At 35.9% G+C, this 10,927-nt stretch overlaps 1 long non-coding RNA gene across 2 annotated transcripts; it reads left to right on the forward strand.

Moving 5' to 3' along the window:
- Positions 1-958: 958 nt before the first annotated feature.
- On the forward strand, positions 959-7,644 carry LOC136294939 (uncharacterized). Of its 2 annotated transcripts, XR_010722541.1 has the most exons (4): positions 959-1,335; positions 2,554-2,674; positions 4,513-4,684; positions 6,767-7,644. It is a non-coding gene; the product is annotated as an uncharacterized lncRNA (long non-coding RNA). The 2 variants fall into 2 exon arrangements; XR_010722540.1 differs by lacking the exon at positions 2,554-2,674.
- Positions 7,645-10,927: the final 3,283 nt, after the last annotated feature.

A 10,927-nucleotide genomic window follows, 5' to 3' on the forward strand; every position in this document is an offset into this window, starting at 1 on the left:
AGGAACTGAGTTATGAATGTTCAACTAGACTGGTTAAAACTTCTAGGTGGTTAAGCTTATCAGTCTTACATAAAATTGCTTTTGTTTGTGATGGCATTTGATTTTTTTAAATTATTTTTTAATTGTTCTCCTTGTTTTGGATGTGTAAAGTAAGATTTAATAGGTCAGAAACAGGAAGAGCTGAAGTTATGAGAGGCCTAATCTGAAACCTATAACAGTGTTCAGATGTTAGCTGAAGTAAACTTTTATGTTGCCCAAAGGCTAGATTTTGGATTTAACCTTGAAATGCCTATACTTCTCTTCCAATTTGTTTTCCTTGCTAATTTGATTTGTTTGTTTGTTTTGGTTTGCTTTTGTTTCTCATAATCTAGAGGGGAAACTATCTTCAGGAACATAAGGCTTCACAAATAGCTGGCAATAAAGTTTCCATTGTACAACACACAGGGGAGTTTTAAGCAGAAACTCACTCTATTCCTGAATATTCTGTATGCAGAAGTATTTGGGATTTTGCAGGAGTATGAAGACTGGGGAGTGGGGTGAGACCTTGAACAAATAAGAAATTATTTGAATAGTATTCTAGCAAAACTATGGATGCCTAATGTATACACATTCCTGATATTTTTGCTAGCAAAAATTGCATTGCACTTAGGTATTAAGCCTTTTTCTCTCCAGCCTGATCTACCAATTACTGGCCTTTTCATTTTGTCAGTAATATGCAAGCTTTCTCTTAACTCTGCTGTAATTTGCAAGGACACAAAGCATGCTTGAAATTACCTACCTGACTGCACTTTGTGTGAAGAACTCCATCCTCTTGGCTGTTTTAGATTAACAGTGAATTACAGTTCACTTCAATGCAATTAGATCTAATGAGGTGCACATGGAGACCATTGGGTCACCCTGTAACCACATTATATGGACCTGCTAGTTGCCATTTTAATCAATTGGTTTGACCTCTGAATACAAACTACAACAAAGCACAAAGAAATTTGTGGCACAGATGCCTATTTACCTGCATGCAGAGAGAGATGATGAAAATTGTCCTCCGATCAGGAAGTGGAATCTCTTTCTCTGGGGAATCTTTTGAAAAGAAATTCTGTTTGCAAAAGTATGATTAATGTGAAAGAACGTGTCTGGTGCAGAGGGCTTGATTTGCAAGCTGCAGTTCAAGGTCCAGGTTGAGCTTTGGGCAGGAACCCAGGAAGACAAGAGGCCCTGAACTGCCAAGCCTTAGGATCACAAAGGGCACAAAAAGCAGGGGCATGGGGCAGGTGGACAGACACTGGGAGAGACGGCAGCAGCCAAAGGCTCGGGAGGAGCAGCGAGACTTGTGTGCAGGTGGGCATGAGGGGATGGATGAAAACCCAGGGGTTCCTTTGTTGGGGGTCCTCAGAGGCACCAGCTCAGGCTGATTCTGTGTTACTGTGCCATGAGTGAATGGGTTTGTGACACTAAACATCTGAGACTGCTAAAGGAAACCTGCTCTGACTATGTCTGTTGATGTGTAGGCAGCCAAGCCACTGCTGTAAAGGGGCTTTAGTCCCAGCAGTGGCAGTCTCATGAATGGTCACACTGGAAAGTCTCCTTAATAGTTGAAATTATTAATTGTATAATAAATAAAGTTATGATATTACTATAAATACTTTCTTTTCTTCTCTGACTTGAAGATTCATCATTGACTGTTAGGGGCCAAAAGTTAATTTTCATAAGAAAAAAAATTAATTTTATCAGATGGTTTTCTGGTGATGAAAATAAAGGAAAACCTTATACAATCTTGTTGAAAGTAGGCAGAATTTCCTACAGGACAGTTTTGTTTAACTGTATTCAATAACTGTTTGCTGTTGTGTGGTGGAGAAAATATTTTCACGTAGCCTGGAACACACTCTCCAAGTCCTTATCAAGTGAATCTGCCATTAACACCAAAGAGAGGGCCCTGGTTGTAATTTACAGAATTGAACTTTCATTATCAAGTGACTGTTCATGTGGAGAGTTAAATATGGGGTTAAAGCTATGAGGAATGAGTATTCTGTTTCCCAGAGAAACTTTGAGTACAGCAAAATGAAAGCAGTAGGACTATTTCTACAGTTTTTTACACAGATGTGGATCTGTTTGTTTCCATGTGATAATTGCTTTTTTTGGTTCATGTTCATGTCCCTCTTGTGGGAGGTCCCAACAAATACTGATATGAAAGGGAAGAGAAAGGAAGATTTTTCAGATGACTGTGAAGTGTGGTTGGAAAGTCTAATTCAACTTTTTCTAATGGACAGAACACCCATCCAAAGGTTTAGCTTGCCTCAGTCTCCTCTCCCCCTTATATTGCTGGAGACTTTTTTTCCCAGTTTGTTCCATAAGTGTGCTAGAAGGCTATATGCTCTTTAGGGCAGAATATCACTTTCACCTCCAGGAGTTTACAGCACATGTCACAGTGGAATCTTGATTGCTCTGTAGGACTGCAAGCCCGTTTCTCCCTTTGAATTCCACTGTCAAACAGTTTTTATATCAGACAATTAGCCCATGAGACTCCGGCTACTTGAATTAACTGCTTGCTTCATACAGGTAGCAACGACTGGAATGTGGAAAAGCACAGAAGGGGTCTCCAAGCATGAATTTGACTGAAGTGCCAGGAAAACCTGTCCTGGGCATGGGCATATGCACATGCACATAGAGAAAAGAAAGGGTGAGAAAATTTGTAGATAAAGTCTTGAGGAGCTGGAAATGAGACATGTCTGTGGAGCTCTCCCTGTCAAATGTCAGAAGAATTCACAGGCTATCTGTAATGGGAGACCTTCTCTAATCCCCTTCATGCATGAGTTTGGTTTCTGTTCTGCCTTCCATAATAAGTTTTGTGTTTGTGCTAATGAAGAATTTAAAAACAAAAGAAAGAAATACTAACAAGTTTTAACAAGTGGAGAAAAAAATGTAATTTGGCCCTTCTTAGAAACTCAAAGTGATTTTTGAGTTGTTTTAAATATGTTAAATACCTAGATATACCTACAGATAGCAGTAGTGGCTTGCCTATCGTTTCTGCAACATAATATTAATAGGCCAAAAATGTTTGGGAAGTGTACCTACCCAGTATTTGCATTGTTAAAATCTTGTTGATTATGGCCTCATGCCCTGGATAATAAATATTTGCAAATAATGGCTGAAACAGTTCTCATTAGTCATTTCCAGGAGACTGAAATAGCTTAGATTTATAAGTTTCCTTGGTATATTTGAGAATTATTGTCTTACAACTTTTGGAATATCTTCTGCACTATACCTTGTGAGAGGACATGAGTCAGATGTGCAACCTAACAGGAACCAGCTATGAATTCCTGGTTATGACTCATGCTGAGGAACAATGTCTTGATCCTTGCTTGAAATTGCAAGCATGTAAACTTCCTCCTTCCTATTGTGCTTAGCTTCTAAATGAGAAAATTCCTTTTGTATTTTAATTAAATGAAACATCCTAAGAAACCATGCTTTATTCTAGTGACATATATATTGAAAAAGAAAGATAAGTTTTGTGGTAACTCAATAAAATAACAAGTATTTTATAGAAGTTGCCAGATTAGACAAAGGTATTTTTTTCTCATATATATAAAATTTTTAAAAAATCCTGTTTCTGTTATGAATACATATTCATTTAAATTAATTAAAACCCATCTTCTGTTTCTAATCTAGGTTATCAGTTGATAACAGATATAATTATCAATGACTTTTATGACCCACTGGTAATTCATTAATACACAAAGCATGTTGGCTTGCTTATAGACCTTTCATACTGGAACCTTGACATTATACAGTCTGCCCACGACTGTATATAGTTACCAGAATATCTGGTAACAAATTTGAGAGTTTAAAAGTTTTCTGTACCTAATGAAGTCCATTACTGAACTGAAAATCAAAACATCCTGAACTATATTAACTTTGTGAAGCCTTTGGTAGCCTATGGAATATGCATCCTCGGGATCAACACTAACCACTATGCAAGGCATTGAAAAGGGTTCCTGTGTGATACAACTTCGATTACAAATGTTTTCAATTACATCTTCCATGGATCCTTTAACTGTACTGTGAACTAACTGGTATGGATGGCTGCACTAAAATTGATCTCCCATAATGCAGATTTTTTTAAACTGTTGAAGTACATAAGAACTATGGTATAAAAGGCCCTTAACCTTTTTCTGTTATTTTCTTAGAGAGAATTAAAATGCAAGTGAGCTTTGCGTAGGAATTCCTCTTGTATAGACTGGGCTGAAATATAAATTTGTAAAGGATTTATGAGTAAATAGGCAACCTGCAATATGCATTGACTCGGCTTGTGCTTGAACTCCCTTCCTTTTTCTTTCCAAAGGTTGGTTGATGTCAAAGGCCATCTGTTTCCTGTAGTGCAGAAACATGTAGACATTGAGAGAACAGAATTTTAATCTGTTCAGTGAACTGCAATTTAAATGTTTGTTTCAAGGATCTGAATAGTTACTACACTGGGATTTTGAGTGCAGTGATTTTCTGCTTGTTTGTGTATTTAAGGTCCAAGTGTTATGCTCTGTCTCAAAGTAATGAAGCACAGCATAGCCTCACTGTGCCTGTACTGGCACCTTCTCAGACTTGTTGAGGATCCCCAAATCTCAGACAACTTCTGAATGAAGGAACTGGATCTGATGCTAAACATCCCTCAGGAGGAGGACTTCCTTAGTAGTAGGTAAGGAGTGTTCAGCTGAAGCTCCTCATTCTGTGTTGTTTGCAGGTGTACTCACAGTCCTGGTGCCACACTAGCTCTCTAGTCTAGAACGTTGGACTATCTTGAGAGCCCAGGTTATCAATTTATGATTAAAGAAACAGTGCATTTAGGCATCCCATATTTGGATGCTTTCACTGTTAGCATTAAGTGAATGTATTTTAGTATTGCTGAAGTGCATAGTAGTAGTCCAGATTTGCTGATGGTCACATATCCTTTTTTGACAGATATTTTTTTTTATGTTCCTTATCTAATTCTTAAGGCTAAGCTAAAATTTTAAAACTAAAAATATTTTCCTTTTTGACACCCAAAGTAATTTTACTTTGTACGAAAATAATCTGTCATTCTGCTTCAACATAAATATTAAAAATTTTTACTCCTAAGTGACATAGAACTGTAAAATTCAATAAAATGAATAATGAATGGGAAAATTACAAGAATTGCTATTGTTCTTTTTTTTTTTTTTTTTTTTTTTTTTTTTTTTTTTGTTATGCTGTTTCATTGTTTGGTTTTCTATGTGGCAATAATAATAACAGGAGCATTTGCAAAACAACAGCATTTTGCCTTCAAACCCAATTAGAACAAAAAGCACAATAACACATTATAATATAAATCTGACATGTAGTTTTCCTTTAGGAGATATTCAGTTTTTAGCTTTAAACAAGTCCCTTAGAAGCTTTAGGGTTCTTAGGATACCTTGAGTCAATTTTGAACAATTTTGCAACTTACTACAGGGAAGCTTAATTCAAATTCAACAAAACACTGAAAGAGGTAGTGCTTTGGGGCACTTAACTTCCTCAAAGGACCATCAGTGTGAAACCTCAGATGGTGAGAAACAAGATGTAAATAAAATATGTCAACATAAACCCATGGTAAATAGCAAAATTAGCTCTCTCTTCTTAAGAAAGAAAAATTGTATTTCACACTATCAGAACATATAAATATCACTGTGATAGAAAATTATGACAATGCACTTTTTCACTGTCAGAGAGTGGGATAAAGTTCTTCTGTAGTGTAAGGGTTTCCATTATTAGTTCCAAGTACTAGATCCAAATCCCTGATACTTATTTGAGAAAAATTCTGCTAGGAGCTGCCTTCAAATCTGCCTTCCCAAAGGAAGTACTTCCTGTAGTACTTCCGCAGAGAACACCTAATGATATGGGTGAAGAATTTTCGTTTTGTGGGCTTTTAACATTGGATGCTATTGATGACATGTGACTCATTGCCTAAGGCACACTGGTGTGTTTTCTGATCTGTGACAAACTATGACAGCTTTAATGCTAGGAAACAACAAATAATGTATTGAGTGTTCTCATTATTAATTTAGGAAGAAAAAACCCCCAGAAATTAAAAATGAATTCCTGCCCTTGCTGATTCTGTTGGTAGTACTTGTTTTTTGGCTGTCTACTTGTGATTAACAAATTATTTATCACTGAAATTAGCCATAGAACCATCTTCATATATGTATCTAGAAAACTGAGCACCATATTTTTATTAATATTCAGCAGTCCTACTGTTCTGTGAATGCTGCTCTTTCAATATCATTCTCCAAAGGAGATGTAAATATCACATACACTTCCATTAATGATTCAGGTTTCTGAACTTAGCACATTAATTGTGGTGCTCTCACTACATAATAGAATAGCATCTGGTATAAGAGGCATTCTGAAGATAACATGTTTAATCAGGAAGAACCAGAAAACCACTATTCTGCCCCCAGATTCCTAAAATACTTCTTTTTTCCCCAGATTCTTTATGCAATGGTACAGTTGTGACACTAAGACTCTTTTGCCATACATACATGCAAGATTTTAGAATGGCTTAATCTTGTTATTTTTGAACTGTGCGTACTCAGAGTTAATTATTACTATTATGCATGCTATAATATCTTTGTATATTAATCCTAGGTAAAATTCTTTTAGACACATAGTGAGGTTTTTTAAATCTCCTTTCTTATTGTTGACTCTATTGATATGCCTACAAATTAACAAAAGCATTACAGTATGAACTGAAAAAATGATTTTTAATTTCTGTTTTAATTTTCAGAATGTTTTCACTGCAAGTGCCTGAAGGAGCCTGTAGTCACCTTCCCCCTGGATTTGATTTTTGCTTTATTGAATATTGAAATATTTCTTTTTTTCTGGTGTTTATTTGATTTGTTGAAATGAAAACTGTGATGAAGAGAGATGTGGTTGAGAAATGACAGGTAGATTATAGACAGAGATGATAGATATATGATTGATAGATTTAGACTACATATATTAAAGAAATTACTTATGAGGAGGGCAGGGGAACATTGGAACAGGTTGCCCAGAGAGGTGGTGAATGTCCCATCCCTGGAAACATTTTGAGTCAGGCTGGATGGTGCTCTGAGCAACCTGACCTGGCCAAAAATATCCCTACTCCTTGCTGGGGGGTTGGACTCCATGAACTTTAAAGGTTCCACAGGTCTCTTCCAGGTAAAATAATTTTATGGTTATTATGTAGGATTTTGCTTCCTCTTTTCTTGAAGAATGGAAATAAAACAGGCCAGTTTGAGGGTGAGGAGCTGGGTGTGAAAGAAACCTCCGTGTTTCTCAAATACACTATTTAACTGAATTAATATTTCACTGTATAGCAGGCCTGTACCATTGCTAACAATACAGGAACAAGAAGAACTTCTTAAAAAATGTATGAAACTCTATCTGACCCTTGAAGATATGTACAATCAGAGTTTTATGTTTTGGGTTTTGTTAAGGAAACTCTGTTGAGATTTTCATTTGAGAACAATGCACTGGAATTGTGTTTCCCTTGGCAATTATTAAATATCAAGATCTTCTAAAAATAATTTTTGACTATTACAAAAGATCTTTAAGTTTACATATCCTTATCTGACCTGAAAAGAAAGCTATTTATATTGACTAAGAGATTTATGTATTTCTGCATGGAATAGAGGGGATATTTAGAAACAGTTAATATTAACAACATTCTCTGCCAGTGTATGGCAGAACACATACATAAACAAGACCAGTCCTAAGTACAGCAAAAGGTATTGCTCCTGGCAAATGTTAACAGGAAAAAAAGATAAGGCTTGTAGTATCTCATCACTGTAGCATGGTACTATGAGGTCAAAACATTTGTCCCATGCTGCTTTCCCTATTTTCTTCAGTTTGACATGTTGCACTAAAAAGATACAGACCTGCTGTCACAATCCCAGTAGATCAAGTTGCTGATTTCAAATATTTTCAGCCCCTTCAGGGTATAATCCCTGTGCTTGCAGGCTCACTAGTGGGCCAGATGAATCCTCTGCACACTGCATAGTCACTTTATTACCTCTGTCTGATGCTGACTGAATAACGTCAAGAGTAGAAAAGATGGTTGTGCATATACCCTTCACTTTTTTCCTTCCCTGAGGCAGCATGGTACAGGCAATAGGAATGTGTACTGACAATTGTCATTGCACTATTTTGCTTTATATTGTTTGCCTTCACACATGCATCTGTAAACACCTAAAAGTGGTGATCCTCCCACTGTTTTCAGGATTCATTGATAAATAATTCACCTACAAAAGAGTATGAATGTAAAGAATAAGGTTTTTTTCACAGCTGCAGTTTAAGACTAGCATTTCTTACAATGTTAATCCTTGCCAGTTTGCAAGCTCTCATCTTCTCTTGCCTACTGTCTCAGGAATGATCTTGCCTTTCTTTCTGTGTAGGGATAATGATATCTCTGTCACTTTCCTTTTATTGGGCCAGAGGTCAGCATTTGGGTGGTTTTTCTACCTTCCTGTCCTTTTATATTGTATAATCTCAGCTATCACATTGCCTTTCATTCCAATTATAACATAACTGTAACTTCTCTAGATACATACTGATATCTCCTTATCTTGATTAATAATGTGCAGCAACATCTCTTGGAATGAGAAAATTTTCTCTAATATTGAAAAAAAAATTTGACCCACACAACACATGACTACTATAAAACAGGTTAAATACAGCCTCAATATCTCACGTAAGGAATAGAAAAAATTTAAAATATCAGTGTGTAGGATTAACTTTGCATACACAAGTCTGGCTCTAAGGCACTAAGCTTCAGTTTTTTGCTTGAACTGTATTCACTGTAAGTTAAAGTTGCTCTAAACAATATAATAGAAAACCTTTTTTAAGAGTAAGAATCTTAAAAAGATTTAAAACAAAATAAAATTCTGAAACAGAACTCAGAAGCCTCTCCAGAAACTTGCTGGGTAGCACACCTGGTTTGTAAAGGATGACATCACTTGTGACACACATCACAAGTGCTGGGAAGAATGATGTGGATGAACTAAAGTCAATTGTAAGGTCCCCAATCCCTTCCAGAAGGTGTTAACTAGCTACTTGTAGCACCTTTTTCATCCCCTTTTTCTCCTCCTACCATTTTACATATCCCAACCGTTCATTATGCTAGGTAAGGGAGTTGATGGGATTTACTTCAGAGAGAGAATTTTATAAAAACAAGTACAAATGTACCTCTTTCAAAGCCAAAGAGAAAACAGCTTTTCTGCAACAAGTCAACTACATCCCACTGTCAAAAGTGGGGCAGGGTGCAGCAAGGGAGCTTTAATTTTTGTTTTCTTAAAGAAGGAAGTCATACCAATTTTAATAATAAAGTCTAAAAAAGGACACCAAACTGGCCTCCCTTGTTTTAACAGTCCTCTATTATGCTCATGATAAACAATGATGGCTTAGCTTAAGGGAAAAAGTTCAGGTTTTCTTAATCTGTTTTTGTTTATTTAGGAATGTTTATACTCTGTAAGGATGTTTCCATCCCAGCTACAGTATTCACCCTGGTGGACTTCTTGTATAAGTCAATGTACCTTAAGCAAATGACAAAGGGGATAAGAAAATAATAAAAGTTACAGTGTTGGATGCATACAAATACATATCCACATTTAATCCTTAGGGACCTACCTGTATGGGTAGTATAGAAAAATAAATATTTTTTGTTTGGTTGTGGTTTTTCTGTGAAAATCACTGCTTCTGTACAGACAAATGGTATAACTTTAAAGAAAAATAACATTTACTGCGCAGTTGCATTTGGTCTGAAAGCAACCTAGAATGTGGAACACTTAATTTGTCAAGACATTCTGACAGGTCTCATCAAAAGTCCAGTATAAGCTTTACTAGTTTGGTTCATTAAATTGAAAATGGGCTTGGAAAAGGTCATGGGGAATTAGAGGTTACAGAAAAAATAATCAAACCAATTAGCTATAACTTGAATCTTGTGAGCTGCCTAAAAGAGAAAGCAGACCTGACCTTGTCAAAGAGAGGATATTGAAATTGCATACCAAGAAGTTTTCTAGAAAGTTTAATAGCGATATGTACAATATTGATGAAGTCTAGGTCTTGTTGTTGCCATTTTGGGGGTTTTTTTGGGTTTTTTTTTTGGTTTTTTTTTTTTTTTTAAGAACAAAAGTACTAAAGTACTAAACGTCTCCCACCCAACATAATGATGTTCCTGTAGTAAGCTCTCTTTCCCTTTTAGAAATTTCTGATTCACCGTGAAGGTTGCTTATGTGGTGATGTTAGGTAAATTAAAGTCTCCCGATCTGATCCTTCTCACATGCTATATTGTAAATTAGAAATAACTCCACTGAACTGTCACTGTAAAAGTAATATAAGAAAGGAAAACAGGACATTAATGGCCATGTTAGTTTTGATTAAAACAATCCATTCTGTGAAATCTGAAAATGTATGCCAAATTTTCAAATGGTTTTTTTCTTCATGTATGTTGACATAAAATTCTTGCAAGTTCTTGTATTAGTTAGCCACTTTGCTGAATTTTATAACATGTTAAATAGCAGTACAAAACGGCCTTGAAGAAAGCTGAAATTACCCAGGTATCAAATCTTTTGTTTTCTTTAGTAATGAACTAAAAAGGTCTCTATTATTTCCTAAAAGAATTAGTATTTTTTAAATTTCGTTTCGGTAATTTTCAGGCACATATTCGATAAATGTCTGGTCAAGATCTGAAGAAAAATCAGACTAACATAAAAAAAAAAGGGTTGTATTTATTTTTTAATTTATGAAAGGATTGTTAGAGGGACACTTGATTCAGATAAGTCCCCTGAAGATTATCACTGGAGCTCATGAGTTTGACCACTTGGCTCTCCTCAACTTCTCTGCTTCTCACACTGGCCAATATTTTCAGAACTGTTCTACACCTTCTCCATTAACTTAAAATTTTGTTTCC

Source organism: Chamaea fasciata, unplaced genomic scaffold (assembly GCF_029207755.1).
Source record: "Chamaea fasciata isolate MVZ Bird 193981 ecotype frontalis unplaced genomic scaffold, bChaFas1.0.hap1 SCAF_10, whole genome shotgun sequence".
Classification (NCBI taxonomy): Eukaryota; Metazoa; Chordata; class Aves; order Passeriformes; family Sylviidae; genus Chamaea; species Chamaea fasciata.